The sequence below is a fragment of the Odocoileus virginianus genome, chromosome 15 (genome assembly GCF_023699985.2).
Source record: "Odocoileus virginianus isolate 20LAN1187 ecotype Illinois chromosome 15, Ovbor_1.2, whole genome shotgun sequence".
Classification (NCBI taxonomy): Eukaryota; Metazoa; Chordata; class Mammalia; order Artiodactyla; family Cervidae; genus Odocoileus; species Odocoileus virginianus.
In genome coordinates, this window is record NC_069688.1 from 14,632,149 (window position 1) to 14,655,330 (window position 23,182).

At 45.4% G+C, this 23,182-nt stretch overlaps 1 protein-coding gene across 5 annotated transcripts in view; it reads right to left on the minus strand.

The window, feature by feature from the left end:
- The window catches only part of ZHX2 (zinc fingers and homeoboxes 2), a 177,510-nt gene that overhangs the window by 20,204 nt on the left and 134,124 nt on the right, over window positions 1–23,182 (minus strand). Inside the window, exons 1-2 of one of the 5 annotated variants that reach the window (XM_070477060.1) lie at window positions 18,957–19,044; window positions 17,950–18,024 (exon numbers count right to left, since the gene is read on the minus strand). The exons of 3 other annotated variants lie outside the window; for them this stretch is intronic. The gene's annotated coding sequence lies outside the window, so the exon portion shown is untranslated. Of the gene's footprint in view, window positions 1–17,949; window positions 18,025–18,956; window positions 19,045–23,182 lie in introns of those variants that run through there. One more of the 5 variants, XM_070477057.1, reaches the window with a different exon arrangement.

Sequence of the window (23,182 nt, forward strand, 5' to 3'; positions counted from 1 at the left end):
TTCCTAATTTCTGACTCTTCTTGACAAAATTGCAGTCAACATGCTTAGTCCACACTTCTGATAACAAGCTTTGGATGAATGCTTAGAAATAAAAGCAGTGGGTCCAAGGATGTTGACATTTTAAATTCTCTTGACTCCTATGGCCAAGCTTTTGCTCCTCTTGGCCTTTCCCCGGCAGTGAATGAGTGCCTGACTCACCACTGAGATTACATAAAATATTACCATGAAAAGCCCTGCCAATTAGATATGGGAAAACTGTTTTAATATGCTTTGGTGCTTCTCTTGATTGCTAATCAGGATGAACAGTTTTCAAAGATTCACTTGCCATTTGTATTTTGTGAATTGTGGATTTATGCCATTTTTGTATTGTGAGGCCCAGTGGTTTTATTATTAATTTACAAGTGTTACCTCCATATTAAAAATATTAGTACTTTTCTGTGTTTGTTGCAAATTTTCCCAGTCTGTCATTTAGTTTTGCTTATGGTTATTTTTCATGTTTTACAGGTAGAGAATTTTTAATTTTTAGCTGGCAAATTTATCCATCTTTTTCACAGTGATTTTAGAAAGTGGTTCCCTGCTTTGATAGCTGAGACCTATTATTCTATGTTTTCTTAGAGTGTTTTGGCTTTATTTTTTATATTTAACTCATCTGGATGGACTTGAATTGATCTTGGGGTAAGCTGTGAGATACAATTCTAAGCATTTTTCTAGAAAGTTATCAATTATCTTAGTAGCATGTATAGTGTTATTTTTTTCTAATTTGTGAAACCACCCTGGTCATACATTAAATTTTTATAGGATATTTCTTGATTATATCTGCTCTATATCTCTTATCTAGCTATTAAGGCTTCCACTTATGCTTCACTTAAATTTTTTTCCCCATAGATTAGAGCATGTTTTAGTATCAGGTAGAGTTCCTCTTTATTATTCTTTTGTCAAACAATTCTGTTTTTTTTCTGATCACCTATTAATGTAAATCAGTTCTCATAAATCAGAATCATCTGTAAAATAAAATTCTGTTAGAATGTTGATTGGAATTTCATTAAACAAATATTAATTTAGGAGTGCAGGAACAATCTGGGGCTTCCCAGGTGGCTTAGTGGTAAAGAATCCACCTGCCCATGTAGGAGATGAGGATTTGGTCCCTGGGTCGGGAAGATCCCCTGGGAGAAAAAATGGCAACCCACTACAGTATTCTTGCCTGGAGAATTCCATGGACAGAGGAGCCTGGCGGTGGCTCCATGGGGTGGAAAAGAGTCGGACATGACTTACTGACTAAACAAGAACAATTTGCTTATAAGGAGGTAGGATATGTTAATAGAACCCCAACAGGGGAAGTGATGGACTGGACCATGCTGAATGTCTGAATGCATGGACTTCTGTAGAGGGCAGCCTTTCATTATGCGTCTACCAGAGTGGGGAGACGTGTTCTGAAACAGGGATAGCCAACATCCAGGGAGAAGGGATGCAGATGGCATATCCCCTTCTGTCTCTCTCGCTGGCGTGGGTTCAAGTCCCACTGAAGAGAGGTCTCAAGGTAGAATTAACAGACTTACTTTCAAGAGTAACCCTCTAGGCCGTGGGGGCCCACTTATCTGCTTAGGGGGTCAGGTGACAAACCTGAGCAGGACCCGGGAAGGGGGACCCCGCCCCCCCAGTGAACCCAGAACCCTGGCCACTCTCAGGCATTTTCCTGCTGGACAATTTCCTCAGCAGTAGGTATGGGTCCCTCAAGGCACTGGGGAGGACAGGTCATGGGTACAGCAGGGCAGGGAGGAAGTGTCTTTTTGCTGATGACACCCAAACTGACATGTTCAGCTGAACATCAGACTCTTATTTTAAAATTAATTTAATTATTTGCCTGTGCCAAGACTTAGTTGCAGCACGCTGACCTTTAGTTGAGGCATGTGGGGTCTAGTTCCCTGACCAGGGATCGAACCCAGGCCCCCCTGCATTGGGAGTGCTGAGTCTTAGCCACTGGACCACCAGGGACGTCCCTGAACATCAGGTTCTTGATTTTCCCCTTCAAACATGGGTTTCCTCTTTCTCAAGTTCTTCATCTCCACCAATGGCTCTATCATGGCACACTTGGGCCAAAACGCTCTTCACCCCACCCCCAAATTAATCCACCAGCAATCCTGTTGACTGTCTTCAAAATAAACCAGTATCAGACCACTTCCACCTCTCTCTGCCTTGAGTAAGCCATGTCCATCTCCCGTCTGGAAACCTCCCACGGGCCTCCTGCTTCTTTCCTCTCTGGAGCAGCAGAGGAATTTTTTTCAGCTTCTTGATGGGCTTTATTTATGGTTTGAAATTCATTTTGATACTGAAAAGGGCTTAAATGTTTTTTTAATCTGCAAAGTTCTTTTTAATTGAAGTATAGTTGCTGTATAATATTATATAAATTACAGGTGTACAACACAGTGATTCACAATTATTAAAGGTTATGCTCCATTTATAGTTATTATAGCTATATCCTACATTGTACAATATATCCTGTAGCTTATTTTATGCTTAATAGTCTGTACCCCCTAATCTCTTACTCCTTCCTATCTTGCCTCTCTCCCTTCCCTCTCCCACTGGTAACTACTAATTTGTTCTCTGTGAGTCTACTTCTTCTTTGGTATTTTCACTGATTTGTTGTATATTTTAGATTCCACATATAATTGATATTATACAGTGTTTGTCTTTCTCTCTCTGACTTATTTCACTTTAGCATAATACCCTCCAAGTCCATCCATGGTGCTGCAAATGGCAAAATTTCATTATTTTTATGGGTGAGTAATATTCCATTGTGTGTGTGTGTGTGTGTGTGTGTGTGTAGCACATCTTCTTTATCCATTCATCTGTTGCTTCTATATCTTGGCTATTGGAAATAATGGTGCTATGAACATTGGGGTGCATGTATCTTTTCAAATTAGTGTTTTGCTTTTTTAAAGAAATATACTCAGGAGTGGAATTGCTGGGTCAAATGGTAGTTCTATTTTTAGTTTTTGAGAAACAACCATACTACTTTCAACAGTGGCTATATCAATTAACATTCCTACCAACAGGGTATGAGGGTTCCCTTTTCTTCACACCCTTGCCAACATTTGTTATCTGTGTTCTTTTTGATGAGAGTTATGCAGAAGGAGATTTTAAGATGGTACTTTTTAATATTCAAAATTTACTTATATAAATAAGTAAAGAGGAAGAGGCAGGAGAAAGTGTCTATCCATTTTCTCCTAATATAGCAGCTACTGGCCACATGTGGCTCTTTATATTAATTAAAATTAGATAAAATTTAAACTCCAGTTTTCATTTGCACCAGCCATATGTCAAGCGCTCAGTAACAACACCTGGCTAGTGGCTATTGTATTAAGCAGTGTGGGACATTGCCCTTATTGAGGCACCTTCTACTGGGCAGTGCTGTTCTAGAATATAAGCTCCACAAAGGCAGGAACTCATCACTGTGGTTTCCCTGGAGCCTAGACCTATACTCAGTCTGCAATATGCTTTCCATAAAGATTGGTTGAATGTTAAAGTAACTGCAAGATGGCTACCCATGGGAACTGCTACTGATGCAGATGCATGAACTATGGGAAAATCTCTCATGGATGCTCAGTAATGAGCATGAGTGCACATGAGCATGCCTGCACTTGCATGTAAGTGCATGCATGTTGCATGTGTTTGTGTGCATGCCCATGTGTCTATGCATGTGTGAAGGTATGCTGAGTGTACACCAGGGTTTATGTGATGGAGGAAATCTGTATGGGAAAGGAGGTACCCAGTTCTGCAGGGGGTATCACTGATACAGCAGAATGTGGCCAAATTTGCACCCACTAGCCAAGAGGCTTGGGTCTTTGAATTATGAATTTTAAAAGAGAGGGAGCAAAAGGAGACTTTTCTGCTGCAAAACAAAGAAATGAGGCAGAAATAGGTTCAGGGGAGAGAAGAGACTTTTTTTTCACAGAAACTCCTCATATCTATAATTATTTAAATCTGTTGACAAGTGAGGCCAAGAAATGAGCCAAACAGTGGTGAAATATCCTAAAAGCTTTTTGATGTTCTAAAAACTGTGGTTCAGAATAGACGATATCTTCTAAAATGTATTTGGCAACCGGGGATCCAAACCACAGCAGATTAAAAAGAAGGAAAGATGAAGAAAGGAAAGAGAGGGGTGGGGAGGGCTCATAAAACACTGGGTCTTTGAAGCATTCCTCTCCCAGGGTTCTCCCAATGGAGCTGCAAGAACCACTGCCTTTGGAAGAGTAATCCGGGCACAACAAGGGGGAGAGTGTCTGCAGAGTGGTGGAGAGTTGGCGTCTGTCTTTCTGGAAGCCTGTGAGCCACCAGTGAGAGGTCAGGACCAGTGCCATGACGCCTGCCACTCGCCAGCATGAGGGCTGCATATTTCCGGCCAGGTTTTCAGGTTCAGGAGTGCACTGGCCTAAGTTAGCAAAAAAGAATGAATGCGTGCAGGCATGCATGCGTATTTATGTTTTTAGGACAGATGGGGTGCTGTGTTCCCCCGACCCCTTGTGAGCCCAAAGTGGAGAAGTTATGACCTTCCGCCAACCTGTTATCCTCTTCCTCACTATCTGGTCCGCCATGCCCATCGGTTTGCCTTATAAGTCTGTGTGAATGCCCACTGGCTTTCATCTCTGGGGACCGTCTTCCAACTCTGCCTTCTGTGCTGTTATCCAGTCTTTTAGGTTGGGTTGTGTCTTACTCCCCACTGGATAGTGTTATTGTGTCAAGTATTCTAATCAGGCCTGCCTTTAGTTTCTTTTATGCTTTATTTTATCCACTTGAAGTAGTAGTTATTAACTACAGGACAGAAACAAAATAACAATCTATAGACTACAGGTGAGCTATAAAAACTGCTGATACAATGAACACTGTGTATCATCACCCAATATAGGGAAAAAAGATGACAAATATCTTTGAAGTTCCCTCTTTGCCCGTATCACTTCCCATCCCCCTCTCCTTCCTCCTAGGGGTGAAAACTATCCTTAATTTTAATGTTAATCATTCTCCAGCATTTGTTTACAATTTCTCCACATGCTTGTGTCTTTTAAAAAAATTTTGGCTGCACCTCGCAGCATGTGGGACCTCAGTTCCTCAAGCAGGGATCGAACCTGTGCTCCCTGCATTGGAAGGCAGAATCTCAACCGCTGGACTGCCAGCAAAGCCCAGCTTGTGTCTTTAAATTGTAATATATGGCTAACACTTTCATCAGTAATATACGAGCTTAATGAGGAACAATTTACATATCCTAAAATCCACCTATTGTGATGGTATGGTTCAATGATTTTTGGGGGTAAATTTGTAAAGTTGTACAACCATCACCACTCTCATTTTAGAATATTTCCCCTCTCTCCAAAAAAGATTCCTAGGGCCCTTTTGTTGTCATTAAAAAACAAAAAAACTCTAGTGGCTATGAAATGTATCTCATTGTGGTTTTAATTTGCACTTCCTAATGAATATTGATATTAAGCATTTTTCATGTCAGTGACTATTCATCTGTCTTCTTTTGTGCAATGTCTTTTCAAGTCTTTGGCCCGTTTTTAAAGTTGTGTTACTTGTCTTTTTGTTATTGATTAGTAGGATTCCTTATAGATTCTGTATATGAGTCCCTGGCTAGAGATATGTATCATGGGTGGGATAATTTGAGAGAATAGCACTGAAACATGTATATTATCATATGTGAAACAGATCGCCAGTCAAGGTTCGATGCATGAGACAGGGTGCTCGGGGCTGGTGCACTGGGACGACCCTGAGGGATGGGATGGGGAGGGAGGTGGGAGGGGGGTTCAGGATGGGGGACACATGTACACCCATGGCTGATTCATGTCAATGTATGGCAAAAACCACTACAATACTGTAAAGTAATTAGCTTCCAATTAAAATAAATAAATTAATTTAAAAAAGAAAAGAATTCCACAATGCCCAAAGAGCAAATCTCTCAAACTGTCTTTCAAGGATCTTTAAAATGTAGTGTGCAGAGGGAGGTGGGGGAGGGGGGTGTTCAGGAAGATGGGGAACACATGTATACCTGTGGCTGATTCATGCTGATGTATGGCAAAAACCATCACAATATTGTAGTTATTCTCCAATTAAAATAAAGTAATTTTTAAAATGTGGGGGGAAAAAAAAAGACTGCTGAGAGAAGTTAAAAGTGAAAGTCGCTCAGTCGTGTCTGACTCTTTGCAACCTCATGGGCTATACAGTTCATGGAATTCTCCAGGCCAGAATACTGGATTGGGAAGCTGTTCTCTTCTTCAGGGGATCTTCCCAACCTCAGGATTGAACCTAGGTCTCCCGTGTTGCAGGCAGGTTCTTTACCAGCTGAGCCACCAGGGGGGGAAATTAAAGACCTAAATAAATGTAAAGATATGCAGTGTCCATGGATTGGACAATTTGGTGTTATTAAGGTATCCGCTCTCTGTAAATTGATCTGTAGCTCACAATCCTAAATTCCAAGAGGAGTTTTGAAGAAACTGATGAGTTGACTGTAAAACATATGACAATTCAAGGTACCTAGAAGAACCTTTTGGTACTGAAAAAGTACAAAAAAAAGAACAAAAAGGTACCTAGAAGTACCTTTTGGTACTGAAAAAGAACAAAGTTGGGGGCTATAAACTAATTTCAAGACTTCCTATTAAGCAACAGTAATCAATTCAGTATGGTTTTGATACAAGAATAAACTATTAGGTGAATACAGCAGAATAGGACATCAAAAAAAAAAAATCCACATTTATGGTCAGTTAATTTTTGAACAAGTCAGTTCCATAGGAGAAAGTTTTTTTTTTTTTTTTAAATGCTGAGAGCATAACTGAATATCCATATGAAAAAGAAAAGAATTCAACTCCTACCTCACAGTATATGCAAAAAATGAGTTAACAATAGATCAGAGACCTAAATACAGTGCTAGAACCATGAAACTTCCAGAGAAAACAGAAGATGACATCTTTGAGACTTGGGTAGATAAAATGTGAGACAACAAAAAATATACACTTAAAAGTGTTCGCTTCCTGCTCAGAGTTCCTAAATTCCTTGGAATTTCCTGGGCCATAGGAATGTCTTTTGTTTTAATGAGGTGACTCTTGATGGACTGCTGGATGGGGGCTGGTCGCCCGAAAGACAAAGCCATGATCAGAAGCATAGAATTTTTGGTCCAACCCACATTCTCTGGACAGAGTCTGGAAATTGAGTTAGCGATTGGTCATGCCTACTTGATGAAGCCTTTATAACAATCCTCAAAGTACAAGATCGTGGAGTTTTCTGGGTTGATGAACATATGGAGGTGCCAGAGGAGGGAACATGAAGTTTGAGCCCCTTCCCACATACACTGCTCTGTGTCTCTCTTCCATCTGGCTGTTCCTGAGTTGTATTTTTTATATAAATATATATAACAAACCAGTAATCTAGTAAGTAAACTGTTTTCCTGAACTGCTCTAGCAAATTAATTCATTAAAATTAATTAAAGAAGGAGGTCATGGAAACTTCCAGTTGATAGAGTCATCAGAAGCACAGGGGACAACCTGGACTTCGACTGGCATCTAAAGTTGGGCAGGGAAGTCCTGGAGGACTGAATCCTTACCCTGTAGAACCTGGCATTATCTCCAGGTAGACAGTGTCAGAACTGAGTTAAATTATAGGACACCAACTGATGTCACAGAGAATTACTTGGCGGGGGTGGGGGTGGGAGGTGGCTCACACATTTGTCAACCAGAATTGTCAGAAGTACAGTCTTCGGTGTGAGCATCATAAGAGAAAAATTAACAAGTCAAATGAACCAAAATTTCTGCTTAGCATGCGTATTTAAAATGCACATTAAAACTCCAACACAGTCCCTTCCGTGGTGGGTGGTGAGTATGACAACAGACTGGCTCCATGCCACGGGCCTTGCTCTGGACCAGCTTCCCAGCGGATCCGAACTGGGCACAGGCGTGTTGTATACCAACCTGCAGACTCCAAAGCAGCACTGAGTGGTCCCCGGGGTTGGCAGGGGGAGCCTCAGAGGCAACTGCTGCCCTTGGAGGGGTGACCCAAGCAGATTAAAACATCTTTAAGATCCTGGAGCCCAGAAGCAGAGGAGAGGTGAGAAGTGGCCTTCCTCTGGGACTTCTCCATCGTGCCTCTTTCTGTCTTGAATCCCACCCCTCGCACGACTGCTAAGAGCATCACACATACCTGTTACATGGAAAGGGAGCCCTTCCACTGAGTACAGACTCCTGACTCCTTTGTCTGTTTTTGCCATTGACTGGATTTTCCTTTTCTCCACCGTGGCATTTATCACACCCCACAAGGAAACCCAATAGCAAGTGAGAGACGACACCACCTTGAAATAGATAAGATGTAAAGAAAATGGCCGGCCTGTGTAGACAATTATGGTGAACCTGCTTCTGGCTGTCTATGCCGGGCTCTCCCTTCACTGCCCAGCACTTCTTCCATCATCATCTTTCTGTTGCGAGGGGAATGCAATTTGATTAGCGCCCTGTTGACTGAGTATGGGTTTGGACGAGAACCTCGTGGATGTGGAGCATACAATGATGAAGAAACCATGGGTTCTTGTCCTCAAGGAGTTCACAGCTGGTGTAGTAGTCAGCTCAGGCTGCCATGACAAATTACACAGAGAGTAGGGCTTAAACCACAGAAATGGATTTCTCTTGGTTCTGGAGGCTGGAAGTCCAGGACCAAGGTGTCTGCAGAGTTACTGTCTTCAGAAGCCTCTCCCCTTGGTTGCAGATGGCCCTCTTCTCGCTGTCCCCTCCCACGGTCTCCCTTCCATGCGCACCTATCTCCTAATCTCCTCTTCTTATGAAGACACCAGTCAGATTGGACTATGGCCCCCGCTGAGGACTTCATTTAAGGTGACTTAAGTGAGCCTGCTGGGCTACAGTCCATGGGGTTGCAAAGAATCAGACATGACTGAACACACACACACACTCCCCTTTAAGAAACCTATCTCCAAACATAGCCACATTCTGAAGGTTTGGATTCCAACATGTGAATCTGGGGGTGGGGAATAATTCAGCTCTTCCCAACTTAGCAGGGCAGGGCCGTCTGAACACCCCTCGATGGCACACAGTGACTTATGTATGCAGTCGTCGCATCCTGCCCAAGAGCCTACGTCAGGCACTGTGGGTGCCGAGGATGCAGGAGCGAGCAGACAGGAGTCTCTGCTCATGAGGAGCTCACATTCATGAAATGAGCGGGCAGAAGCTGATGCTGAAAAGCATGATGGAGAAAAGTCAGGCAGTGAAGATGGGGCCGAGGGGAGTGGGGAGGTCTCTGATTTTTAAATTTTACTTTGTTGAAGTATAGCTGATTTACAATGTTATTTTACATATACATATATATACACACACATATACATTCTTTTTCACATTCTTTTCCATTATGGTTTGTCACAGGATATTGAATACAGTTCTGTGCTATATTGTATATCCCTATGTGATACAGTAAGACCTTGCTGTTTATCCATTCTATATTATAATTTGCATCTGCTAATCCATACTCCTAATTCACTCCTCCCTTAACCCCCTCCCCCTTGGCACAAACCAGTCTGTTCTCTATGTCCCTGATTATGTTTTTGTCTCATAGATAAATTCATCTGTGTCATATTTTAGATTTCACATATAAGTGATATCATATATTTGTCTTTCTCTTTTGACTTACATCACTCAGTATGACAATCTCTAGGTCTGTCCATGTTGCTGCAAATGGCATTATTTCATTTTTTTTGTTGTTTGGCTGGGTAGAAATCCAATGTATATAGGCACCACATCTTTATTCATCTGTTGGTGGACAGTTATATTGTTTCCAAGTCTTGGTATTATAAATAGTGCTGCTATGAACACTGGGGTGCATATATCTTTTCATAGTTTTCTTCAGCTATACACCCAGGAGTGGGATTGCTGGATTATATGGAAACTATATTTTTAGCTTTGTGAGGAATCACCACATTTTCCACAGTGGCTGCACTAGTATAGGAAGGTTCCTGTTTTTTTATACCCTCTCCAGTATTTGTTTTTTGTATACTTTTTAATGATTCTGGCCGGTGTGAAGTGATATCTCATTGTAGTTTTGATTTGCATTTCTAATTAATGATGTTGAACATCTTTTCATGTGCCTGATGTCCATCTGTATGTCTTTTTTGAAGAAAAGTCTATATAGGTTTTCTTCCCATGTTTTGGTTAGTTTTGTTTTCTTGATATTTAGTTGTATGAGTTGTTCGTATATTTTGGAAATTAAGACTTTGTCGGTGGCATCACGTGGAAATGTTTTCTCCAATTCTGCAGGTATCTTTTCATTTTACAGTTTCTTCTGCTGTGCAAAAACTTACAAGTTTTTGATTAGTTTTTGATTAGGTCCCATTTGTTTAGTTTTTCTTTTATTTCTGTTGCCTTGGGAATCTGAGGCAGGGCTCCAAAGGCAGAGTTGGATCCTGCCAGGCACAGAGAAGGGTAATGATTCCGATCAGAGGAACAGAATACTCCCAGGCAGAGGATGCAGTCAGAAGAAGGAAACATCAGAGGAATGAAAAGGACTGAAACTAAAGGGCAGGTGTGATGGCAGCCTCGAGGCACCTGATAAGTCAGCTTGGGCAAAATTGTGAATGGCATGCTGCCATTGAATGCCATGCTGAAGAGGCGGGGTTTCATTCTGCTGGTGAAGGAGTGGTGAGGCCTTTTAGGCAGGATCATGGAAGCAGCAGGGGCTGGGAGATAAGTTTGAGGGGTGGGGATGGCAGGGAAACATTAATGAGGGTAGGCACACTAATGAGGGTAAGAACCCCCAAGCATCAGGCATCATCTTTACTAGCCCCAAGTTCAATAGTCAGAGTAAAGGCTGCTAAGAGACACCCCTTCCTCCAGCCTTTAAGCTTTCTCCTTAAATAGATGTTGAGGGCTCCTTACTTTCTGTCCGGACTTTCTCCCACTCATTTTGGACTTCCTTCTCCACCAAGGAGCGGCTGGATGATTTGGGTTTAAATATGGCACAATGGATTCTCCCTTAATCATTTTCTCGATAACAATGATGGTGAACATTCACTGAAGGCTTAGTATGAGCCTAGTGCTGTGTGTTTCATTTCTCTGGAACCCTGTGTAGACACTGAAGCTCAGAGAGGTTAAGGAGAGTGGCCATAATCACACAGCCGAGAGCAGCAGAGTTGGGATACAGTTCTTTGCGTGCAGACAAATCACCTGGAGATCTTGTTAAAATACAGATTCAGGAAGTCTGGGGCGGGACTGACACTCTGCCTTCCTAACAAGCTCCCAGGTAAGGATGACACTGCATGTGTGGACACCTGGAGCAGAAGGCTCTGTCAGCCTCTCCAGGTGAGCAACTTCCCACTGTCACCCCCTCGATCTCCCTCCTCCCCATCACCCTGCTCATTTCCAGACACGGGGCATTAGTATTTCCTGACCTTTCCCTATGAAGTGACCTGGGGCCCTCAGGGGAGGAAAAATGGGTCATACTGTCAGATCAGTCCCTGGAAACTCTTTGCAAGGTGGCTGGCATGCAGCCTAGCTGTCAGATGAGGGAAATGTCCAGGCCTTGAGCTCCCTAGGGGAGGCACTGGGGCAGGTGAAGAGTCAGGCCACAGAGGTCTCCAGCCTGAGGTGAGTGGAGGAGCCTGGGCCTTTCAGGGAGGACACACGTGCCGCTCTCAAGGAATCACACCTTCGGGCTCTGGCAGGACGCCACTTCTTATTTCAGAGCTTTCACCAGGGCTGTCAAAGGAAATTACAGGACTGTCTCTGAGCTTTCAAAGGAAGCATCTTGTCAGGATATCAAAGCCCAGGAGGATGCTTTTAGCTTTGCTGGGTCTTCTGACAGAGCTGTTAGCAGCTTCCACTGCAGTTCATCAAGGGTAAATCTTTTGTGTCTGTGTGTGTGATTGTTCCTTTATGTCTTAAAGTCACAACACTCTCCTCACAGCACCGCACCCCAGGAGAAGGAAATCTGCTGGGAATGTATGTTGTGGTGGTGATGGTGGTGGGGGGTGGGGGCGCGTGGGTGGAGAAAGGAATGGGATGCTGGGATCTTGGGTTTTGCTCTAAGCTCCCAGCTCCCTCTTCATCTGTCTCCATTCTTGCCTCCATTTGTCTCATCTGTTAAATGGGAGAGGCTTTTGAAATGTCACTGGTGACCCTGGCTTAATTCTTGACCTTTACTGATTTCTCCCCAGCTTAACTTTAAATCTAAACTTGAATTCTGGATGTGGGCCTATGGGGTGGCTCCCTAACCATCAGATACCATCTGGGGTGCTTTGTTCAGAGCCCCAGTCCAGATTTATTAAACTCAAGCATCCAGGAGCAGGCCCAAGAATCTGCATTTCTAGCAATCAGCCAGGTTTGATGGCATCAATGGCCTCTCCTGATTCAGAAGTGGTTGGGCCCAAGCCAACCCTGCACTGTGAAGATGGCAAATGTTTCTTGCTGTGTTCTGTGCTGGACTAGCATGAATTAGCAAGCTCCCGGGGGAAATGACAGTTCGGAGGACGACGCAAAAATAGGGGAAGAATTGTAGAAAGAAATGATGCTGGAAGAGAAAAGGATGCTGGGCACTGGATAATGGAGTGTAAGACATCCTTAGAATCAACAGTGTGTGCAGTAGCAGAGTCGTGGCTGGTGAGGTGAGTTTTAAGAAGCTACTTCCCATTATGTGTGTTTGTGCTTAACTTTTATTGTTCAGTTTCTCATTTTTTTTTTTTTTTAAAGAAGGGTGTGCTGATCTGGTTAAGCGTAGGTGGATAACATAGTAACAAGATGCCATTTACATGTAAAATCTTCATTATTCCCACAACATCAATAGACGGTAATGCTCTTCATTTCACAGATGAGGAAACTGAGGCTCAGAGAGGTTAGCTTGCTGGCTGAGGAGGGTGGAGCCCAGATCACCCTTGGCTCTGCACTCATTGCTGGGTCCCAGTAACACACAGCTGCTAATGGTTAGCTATTCCATTTCTTGACACTGGGTCTAAAAATGAGGTTTCTCACAAGTTTCGAGTGGATCTTCCCCACTGGGGGTGTTCAAAGGAGTAAGATTTTTGATTGAATTGTAATGTCTTTCTCAACTTGCTATACTGAGACACTCTCTTACTAGGAAGAAGGGCTTGCAAGGTCTCCTGCAGCCAAAATATTTCAGTGGATGAAATGAAGCTCCTGAAATGAAATGGTGACATTAGAGGAGATCCAGTGTGTTCAAGGCGGTAAGACTGTAGACAAAATCGTGACATGAGCATCACCATGTGTTTGGGTGATGCTGAGAGGAGGCTGGTGTCCTGCTAGCAGTGGTAGGAGTGGGGACTCCAGGTGGGGGAGTGAGTCTTCAGAGACAAAGAAGCCAGATTCGTTATCTGCCCGTGTGAGCCTGGGGCCCAGACTTTACTTTTACTCAAAGCAATGAATTTCCAAGCTCAGACTCCCTCGGCTCTTCCCTAGGTGAGAGGAAGGGGCCATGGGCTAGAACCAGGCTTCTGATTTGAATCCTGGTTCTGCCACTTACTCATAGGAGTCTGCCCTGGCTGTACACAGCCGGGATGCCCACCGCCTAAGGCCCCAAACCCACAGGCGGCCTGGAGAATGCCAGCTGCAGCACACTCATTTCCCTTGGCCAACCTCAGTTCTGCAACTGTGAAATGGGTGAACTTCCACCTCCACTGCAGATTGGACTGGAAGAGACCCTTTAACGCTGACTCCGTCTAGTTACCTAGAAGGGTGACTTTAGCCAGTGAGCTAGCTTTAATCGCTTCCATCAGTGATGAGGGACTTGGCAGAGTGAGGTTCCTAGGTACCGTTCTGCCCCTGCCCCTCCCTCGGTGCCCCCTCAGGGCATTCTTTCCCCTACAGCCCCTCTCAGCTGCCAACCCCCGTGCCAGGGGTTGTGTGTTTACACCAGCTCATCTCACCTGAGTCATGCTGCTCCATCATCTTTTTACTCATCTTTTGTTCACGCCCATAGAAATTTCTATGGCAACTGTGCCAGTGTTTTTAGTTCTCCCAACTTTGCCTGTGTGTGAAGATTTTGCTTTCTATCTTGCCGAGAAGATCATGATCACTTTCTTCCCCATCTCCACACTCATCTCTCTTCTCTCCACCTCAGAGTGGGTAGCGGGTCTCCCTGTTATAAGGTAACACCTCCAGCCGACCCTCAGGCCTGCCGTCTGGTCCCCAGGGACCCCAGCCTAGCACTCATTGGCTCCCTCCACTCTTATCTCCCTTCACTGGATCCCCTCCCTTTGGGTTATGATCACTTCAGCTTGCCATCTCCCTAAAAAAGTAGACAAAGCAAGACAAATGTGGTAAGCAACATCAAAGTTCCCAAAGGTGCTCAATTACACCATCATCACCCAGTATTATGCGAACTCTTGCTTCCTGGGGCAGAGAGACTCCCCAGTGCAAGAGACTGGCTTTCTGGGTCTGGGGCCACCACTCACTGGTGTGTGGGTCTGGACAAGTCACATTCCTCTGAGGCCTCAGCCTTTCTATCTAATCTGGGGATGAAAATGGTACCCACGTCGAAGGGTGATGAGGGTACCCAGTGAGAGTGAGCAGTCGGAGGGAAGGGAGCAATACAGGATGAGATGGTTTGATGGCATCACTGACTCAATGGACATGAGTTTGAGCAAACTCCAGCAAATAGTGAAGGACAGGGAAGCCTGGTGTGCTGCAGTCCATGGGGTCAGAGAGAGTCAGACACGACTGAGTGACTGAATAACAACAACAAAGCTCCAATATGATGAGCTCTGAGCTTGCGACTCAGGGAAGGTACCTGTTGTTAATATCATGTAACTATCAAAAAAAAAATGTCTCAAAGGAAGTTTGAGATGACTGCAGCTTATCCCTCCTGTTACTACCCTGTTCATCCCTCACCTCTGCACATTCCGTCCTCCTTGCTCTGTCAATGCTTTTCTTTTAAAACACCAAATATATCCCACATCACTGACTCTGTGGGGCAAACCGCCTTCCTCACATTGCCTCCCTTTGGCTCTCCCGGGTGGTGCCCTTGGATCTCCTTCCAGCAGCTCCTGGTTTGCTGCTTTTTCCATTTTCCACTGTCACCTCCATGCCCTGGGCTCCTCCTCATCCCTCTCCTCTCCATCCTCTTTGGTGTGATCTCATCCATCCCAGAGCTCCACTCACCCTTGCAGACAGACATCTAGGAACCCAGCCTTTCTAGCCCCACTCCTCGCTGCAGAGCCTCAGGCCTCCCTTCCCCACCTCTGGCTGACAGCAAGGATGAAAACCCAGACTTGTATCCAGCCACTGTCCACTGAAACTTGATTTTTTAAACAAGCTAAGATGATTCATGAAAACCGAGAAAAATAATACATGAATTCAAAAAAGTGGATGACCCAGTCGCATTCGGTTGGAAACAGACTACTTAGTTATCCCCATTTGGAAGGTGGATCTGAAGGGGAAACTTGGCAGAGGCTGGACTGGATGGTCTTAGAACCTCTTCCAAGTGTGGATTCTATGCATCTCTGATCATCACCTGGAGTCTCACAGGTGCTTCAGGATTGAACTCATTAGCACCAAGCTCCTCACCTGTCTCCCAAACTTGATCTTTTTGTAACACGCCTCATCCCAAATAAATGCATCATGATCTCAGTCATTCGAGTTAGAAACCCAGATTGCTTTTGCACCTCCACTCCCCCTGCCACCCCATGGCTGACCATGCACCAGGCCCTCCCAACTCTGCTTCCTTAATGGTGTCCCATCCTTCATCCCTCTGCTCCAGGAGTCCTCCTCCTCCTGGCTTCTCCCTGCAGCCGCAACGACTCCCTACATCATGGTCTGACCTTGGCTTCACCTGGTTGTGCCAGGCAGCGCCTGCCTGTCCGGCATGCCTTCCTTACTCCGCTGACCGTGGCAGTCCACTTCTTTCTAGAGAAAGGCTCCCACCCACTCTTGGCCCCTGTGGATCCTCCAATGGCGGGCATGTGATTCAGTCCTGACCACTCACTGCATCACGTTCTTCAGCGAGAGTGAATGATTAAGGGGTGGGCTCATGACCCAAGTGGAGCTGGTTGGAACCAGCTGAGTTGAGATGCAGAGTCATGATTGCATCCCTCTGCATGCTGCCATGCCTGGATCTGATGCACGCAGGGACCTTCCCACAAGCCAGTTTGCTGACGCCACTCTGATGGGACTTTATCTGGCACCTATAACTGAAAAGGTCCCAACAGATGCAGTTTCAGGCCTACCTCCCTACTGCCACCATTTCTTTCTTTTTTTTAAAAAAAATATTTATTTGGCTGTGTTGGCTCTTAGTTGTGTTATGTGGGATCTTTCATTACAGCGTGTGGGTTCAGTAGTTGAGGTGTGTGGGTTTAGTTCCTCTGCAGTGTGCAGGATCTTAGTTCTCCGACCAGGGATCAAACCCATGTCCCCTACACTGCAAGGCGAATTCTTAACCACTGGACCATCAGGGTAAGTCCACACTCTTTCTAAGACAGCAATCCTGGGACTTCCCTGGCAGTCCAGTGGTTAAGACTTTGCCTTCCAACACAGGGGATATGGATTTGATCCTTGGTGAGGGTGCTAAGACCCCATATGCCTTGTGGCCAAAAAGCCAAAACATAAAACAAAAGCAATATTGTAACGAATTCAATAAAGATTAAAACAAAAATTAAACAGCAATCCTTAGCCTTCCCTGCCATGGCTGACATGCTGGGTGGCGTGCCCATTTGCAACGTGCTCTCATTCTCGTCATGGGGGCTCTCATTCTTGCCACACCATTTGCGTTCCCTTGAGAAAGAATCTCAGGATGTTAGTGGGAGTGACGTTCATATAGTGCTAACCTTGAATCCTTGCTAATCGCACCACATCCCGAACGTCAATATTTATTTTTGGAAACAGATTTCTTGCTGCTGCCTACGTCACAACTGATGCCATGATTGAATGTCATGTTTCTAAACCTGAATCTGACCATGTCGTCCTTACCTTCAGACCTCCCTGGGAGTATTAAGAGCTGGTTGTGAGCGGCGCTTTCCACCACCCAATCCTACCTCAATGCCCCATTGCTTCCTACAATATTTTAAAAGGGAAATACAGCAGAAGACTGATTTTTTGAAAGCAGAAACATGGGACCACAGAAAAGAAAACACAGCTCAAGCATTCATTCATTCATTCCTCCTTGAGTGCCTGCTCTATGCCAGACACTGCTCTGATACTCAGGAAGTAAGACATAAGATTTCTGCTTTCAAGGTGCCCATGATCTAGGGAGGGGAAATCAGAAAATAGAAAACAAAGAACTTATAGATAGTAGTAAGTTGCCTGGATTGGGAAGATCCCCTGGAGGAGGGCATGGCAACCCTCTCCAGTATTCTTGCCTGGAGAATCTCCATGGATATAGGAGACTGGTGGGCTACAGTCCATGGGGTCACAAAGAGTCAAACACGACTGAGTGACTAAGCCCAAGTACTCTGCAAAAAGCTCTTAGAAATAATGTGATGGTGATTTAAGACCTACTTTCATTCTTTTCCTTTTTTTCTTTTTTTGGCTGTTCGATCCATGCAGCTTGTGGGATTTTAGTTCCCTGATCAGGGATTGAACCCTGGCCTTTGGCAGTGAGGGTGTGGAGCCCTAACCCTGTACCACCAGGGAATTCCTGGTGGTTTTTTAAAGTTCAATGAGATATTCAGGGAAAGCCTCTTTGAGGAGAGGACATGTAAGCTGAGATCTTCATATCAAGCATGAATAACCTCAACACAATAACAAACATCCGTGAAAACAGAGGCAAAGACTCACCGACTAACCACAGCATTTGATGTTCTCTGCAAAGTAATTTTCAAACTATTCTAATTTAAAAATCATATTCTCCCTCAAAATACTTCTTTTGGAAAGAACTTTACAAGTTTTATTGAAAAGTACAACTTTTCACTTGCCAATATGTAAACAAAACTCTTCAATGGTTTTGTAAATGGTAAAATGTTTTACTTTTCCCTACCTGGGACCATTCAGGGGTAGATGAACATGAGATGAGAGCTCCAAACATCTCCAAACAGGGGGAAGAAAAAGTCACCTGTGAGTATAGATCAAATATTAAGAGATACTTTAATCCTAAGGAGTACTTTTTATAGACTGGATTAAAAAACAAAACTGCAGCATTACAGTTTTTTAAAGTTAAAATGAAACACTGTCTTGATGACTTATAAATAAAGACTTTACACCCAAATGCCATTCTTTGCTTCTAGCAAGAGAAGCTAAAGGAGAAAAACCAGAATCAAGAAGTGTCACACGGCACTGGGGTTGAGAGGCTCTTAGAGGTAACCTGAGCTGGCCTACAAGGCAAGGCCAACCACAAGCTTTGGGAAGCGACAGGATGTGAGTTTGGTGAGAGGACCCTGAATCTTATGGCCTTTCTGACTGGGCAGGTAGGTGAAGTTTCTCCCAGAGGTGGTTGTGTTGGGGTGATGGGTTCTGCTGGGTGGCTATCTGTCCTCAAGGCCATGGTAGGATCCAGGTGTTTTGAGCTGAGCTGGTCCTAAAGACACCAGTTAAGCAGAGTGGGTAAGTCCACTAGCTTTGGAATTAGACCAGACTTGGGTGGGAAATGAGGCTCTATACAACACTTAACAACTGTAATGAATCATAAAGCAGAAATTAGTGTTGAAGAAAGCATATGACAAAGCAAGTTTAATTTGATCCCATGGAGGGGATTGCAGTAGCTTATGACTGTAGATCCAAGCCAGGACAATTGGGAAATAGTCCCTGTGTCTGCCTGGGTTTCACATGGAAAATCTCTCATATTGTACCATCTTTACTCCCTCTTTCTTGGAGCAGTAATCTTGTTAAAAACAAACAAACAAACAAACAAAAAACAAAGAAGGCAACAAGATTAAGACATATTTTGAAACAAAGTGGCTTCATTAGTTTTGCAGTTAATTCCTGGTACTATCATCATCTTCAAGACAGATCATCCTTTTTCTGAGTAGAAAGAATCCTAACATCCACCTCCACATATAGGCACACACACCCACAAACACAGAAAACCAGGGCTGGGGAAAGAGTGATGCATTTCTGAAAGAAGAAAAAAAAATATCCCTGAGACAGAAAGAAAAAGGAATCAATTCTGGTTTTACGCATCACATACATACATAAATAAGGCGGTATCAGGTGTTTAAGATGGGCCTACTCTGATTCATGATCCATCACATTCTGCTATCAAAACGTTTAGAGAGGCTGTGAGACCACAGGGATTTATCATATCGACAATTCCTGGTGTAACCTTTTCATTTCGCTCCTGTGGGTGATTTGTGCACACTTCATCTTCTCGAAGCTGGGAGAGAAGTGAGATTTTTCTGTTCCCCAGACACGGATCAGGGCGAGACAAGGCTTTTCAGCAGACTCTTAGATTCTGTCTGTCAGATCCCTTTCTCCATTCTGTCCCCGACCCCCTCCCTCCAGCTCATCCTTTGCATCCCCAAACCCAGAGCTTTCTCTTGAACCTCTTTCATCTCTACCTCGAAGAGACTTCCCTTCATCTCAAAGCCTGGAATAAAGGCTGAAGGTTTACTCGTATTCTCTGATAGAATGTCCTTCACAAAGCCATTCATCCAAGCTGGTTAGATCCCAGACAAAATCACACAGATTAAAGCCACATCCAGGGGCTGTATTTCTGCATCTCTTTGCCCAGGAGCCAAGGGTATCATAGGCTGAATATGGTAGTCCTCAAAGACATCCAGGTCCTAAGCCCTAGAACCTGGGAATGTGACCTTCCATGGCAAAAGGGACTTTAATGAAGTGATTAAGGACAGTGAGGTGGAGAGATTATCCTAAATCATCCAAGTGGACCCTAAATATAATCACAAGTATTCTTACAGAGGGAGGCAGAGAGAGATCTGACTACAGATGAGGAGAGGATGATATGGGGATGGAAGCAGAGATTGGAGTGATACACTTTGAAGATGGAAGGAGACACCACAAGCCAAGGAATGCAGGCAGCTACTAGATGCTGAAAAAGTCTACAAGCCAAGGAATGCAGGCAGCTACTAGATGCTGAAAAAGTCTAGGAGACTGCAGAAGCAGAGTTGGGTACGACTTAGCAGAAGCATTAGTCGCTCAGTCGTATCTGATGCTTTGAGACCCCAAGGACTGTAGCCCGCCAGGCTCCTCTCTCCATGGGATTCTCCAGGCAAGAATGCTGGACTGGGTTGCCATGCCCTTATCCAGGGGATCTTCCTGACCCAGGGACTGAACCCGGGGCTCTTGCACTGCAGGCAGATTCTTTACCACTGAGCCACCAGGGAGAATTAGCAAAAGACTTAGCAAAGAGTCAGACACGACTTAGCAACTGAACAAGAACGACTGCATAAGAAATCAGCCCTGCCAACACCTTGACTTTAGCCCTGCAGATTTGATTGTCGGCTTCTGACCTCTAGTGCTGTTTTGTGGTCACTGGTTACAGCATCCATGGGACGACCCTGCAGTGGGCCAGCTGAGCTGGGTTTGCAGCCTGGGACTTTCCTGTCACTCCTGACCTTCCCTTTGGTGAGCTGCTCCCTGTTTCCAGACAGAAGTTAGAGGCCCCCCCTTCCACTGGGGGGCCTTGGGAATGAGCAGCTGGCTGCTGCCTTGGGAATGAGTAATGAGCTGGAGACCACAGCCTGTGGGGCTCTGATCCACAAGGCCAAGATCTGCCACCTTCAGTTTCCATAAAATTGTCCCAGTTAGGACGATGCTCTCTGCTTCAGCTTCTGAAATGGTCGCCTTTAGAGAAACACACGTGAATGTGCACAGACTCACACCAGCACGGCCTGTTTGCTCTCCCTCCATATCAGGCTCCTGACCCCCCTTACTCCGTTATCTTCCATGGCCACCACCCTGACCCCAGTCGCCATCACCTCTCGTCTGGGCCCCTGTGATCGCCTCCTCCCTGGTCGCCTAGCTAGTCCCATTCGTGCCCTACCCTCCTCAACTCATCCTCCAGAAAGATCTTGTAAAATCACAAGTCACATCTGCTCACATACCCTGATGCTCTGCCTAAACCCCCAGGGCGATGACCTGAGAATCTTGGGACTGGGACCAAGCCTCAGTGTGTTTCAAAGCTCCCGGGTGATGCTGATGGAACTGCTCTAAGCGAGTGATGACGGGGTGCATGTTTGGCCTGCACCCTCAGCTGCACCCCATGTTCAGAACACTTGCTCCTGGAGGCAGAGGACCTCATCCCTACTGAGTGTGTTAAAGCCTAGCTGTCGTGAAGGCGCCCCAAATGTATTTCCCTTCTCTCTTCCCAGGGCTGGCTGTGGGGAAGATCATGTGAGATGATGAGCACAGAGGGGGCTACCTGCCTTCTCCCGTCCGCTTTCTTCACCCCTCCCTTCCCCCTCCTTCCCCCACGTCCTGCCTTCTTGCGTTTAAAGGTCATGTAAGGGGGACCTCCCTGGTGGTCTAGTGGTTAAGAATCCGCCTAGCGATGGAGAGGACGTGGGTTTGATCCCTGGTCTGGGAGGGTCCCTACATGTCTCGGAGCAGCTAAGTTCGTGCACCACAGCTACTGAAGTCTGTGCGCCTAGAGCCTGTGCTCTGTAACACGAGAAGGCACCACAGACAGAAGCCTGAACACCACAGCAGACAGTAGCCCCTGCTCACCGCAACTAGAGGAAGCCCGCATGCAGAATCTAAGACCCAGCACAGGCAATACATTTTAAACAATTAATTTTTTTAAAAGGTCACACAAGGGATGGATGTCTTGTGGCAGGCCACTAACACAATGGCAGGTTCCTCTCTGGCCCAAGGCACAAGCTTTAGCCCCTTCCCTGTAGCCAGCAGCACAGAGCTCCTACAGAAATACACTTGGCTCCTGGGGGGGGGCCGGCACGGAGCCCCTTGCATGACTGCACCCCAACACAATTAAACAGCTTCAGCCAGGCAGGGTGAAAGCCAGTACCTCAGGATAACTAGGGGCCACAGACTGCAAACCTGAATCCGAGCTTGTCCAGCCCCACTCATTCTACAAATGGGGAAACTGAGGCTTAGAGAGGTACCCAGGCTCCTTGGAGGGTACATGGACCAGGGAGGCTTTGGACAAGTGGCCTCTGGCAGCCACGGGCGAGGGCTGCCCCACCTGGACCTGGGACACCTCTGAGGTGAGGTGAGGACCAGCTTTGGGTTGAAAGGGTGAGGATTCTGGTTGGCTTTGCTGATGTGATGTCTTGGCTGAACAGACCAAGGACTGGGCAGGGGTGGGGGTGGGGGATGAGCAGGGGGGCCGCTTGCCCTCTCCCTCTCCCAGCACACAAGGCTGGCCATGTCCGGAGTTTCCCCACCCTCAACATGTCTGGGATGCAGAGGGAAAGTTGGAAGGCAGAGTCCCTTTTGGGATCACTACCATAGGCTTCCCTGGTAGCTCAGCTGGTAAGGAATCCGCCTGCAGTGCAGGAGACTCTGGTTCGATTCCTGGGTTGGGAAGATCCCCTGGAGAAGGGAACAGCTACCCACTCCAGTATTCTGACCTGGAGAATTCCATGGACTGTGTAGTCCATGGGGACAAAGAGTCAGACACGACTGAGCGACTTTCACTTTCACTGTGGAGGCAGAATTCTTACCAAGTCAGTCCTGGGTGGAAGGGCTCTAGAAAAATATGATTTTTCTAAACAATTAAAGCTTGAGAAAGAACCTGTAGGGTTCCCTACTCTTCCAGAATTCCCCTTTCACATTTTCTGAGCAATTTTGCAAGCTGCTGCTCTTTGGTAGAAAATTACCAATCTGTGTCTCCCTTTTTGCCAACAGCCCAGCCCCTCCTTTTCGCATCAGTGATAATAACAGTAACGATGCTGCTGGGAATCAACATCCTTCAGGTCTGGAACATGCATTACGGTTCACGGAACACTGGTACCCATGTCAGGAGTTCTTAATTCTGAGGAGGCAGAGCCGGAAATGCTATAGCCTCTATTCTCCCACGAGGCCCCTGAGGCTGAGATTTCCTTTGGTGATTGTCTCAGAACCTTCCTCACACCAGCTCTCTGCTGTTCCCTTCCTGTTGCGTCAACAGGTGGTACAGTGCTGAGGTGGTCTCCCGAATTGAAGTTTGAACCCAACCCTGATCTTTGTCTTGCCTTTTTTTTTTTTTTGGTGGGATACAACATTAATTAATTATAACCACCTCTGTGGCCTCCATAGCTTCCTTGGTAGTTAGATCTTTATGGCAACTGCTATACTCCATAAATCTGTGTGAGATA